The sequence below is a fragment of the Asparagus officinalis genome, chromosome 7 (assembly GCF_001876935.1).
Source record: "Asparagus officinalis chromosome 7, Aspof.V1, whole genome shotgun sequence".
Lineage (NCBI taxonomy): Eukaryota > Viridiplantae > Streptophyta > Magnoliopsida > Asparagales > Asparagaceae > Asparagus > Asparagus officinalis.
Window position 1 is genome coordinate 122,924,227 of NC_033800.1, and position 627 is coordinate 122,924,853.

The following is a 627-nucleotide window of genomic DNA, read 5'->3' on the forward strand; positions in this document are numbered from 1 at the left end:
TGTTCTCAAAACAAGGTGAGAACTCAATTAAGCACAACTCTTAGTCACAAACCCACAACCCCAAATTATACTATGAATGTAAATACAATAAGCTCAAAAGGTTGTGTGTGAACAAAGAGATATAAATCAAAACTAAACTCAATGTAGTTCTAGCTTAATAACAATGATAATCAAATATATAAAAAAGCTAGAAATAGAGTTTAGAAAACTTCTCAATATATCAAGAGTTGGAGGGAGAATAGTTGAATGCCCAAACACCAATAGATGATCTCCTCAAGCTCTTGTAGAATTGAATCACAAAAACAAACTCTCAATTTGCTTAAAAGCTTTTTAAACACACTTAAACCAAACTAAAACCCTTGTTAAAAACTTTATTAAACTTGATTAAAAAACTCTCTTAACTACTTTGAAAAGACATCAGCAATGGGGTATATATACCCACTCAAAGCTCAGCCAAAAACACCCAAAACAAAAGACCAAAAGACCCAGCCAACGGTACAAAAACTAGCCGTTGGAAACAGTAAAAGCCATCGTCGGTCGACCGGAAATTCTGTCGGTCGACCGATTTGAGATCTCGGTCGACCATACCGGTCGACCGACGATTCTCTGGAAAAATACTGACGAATG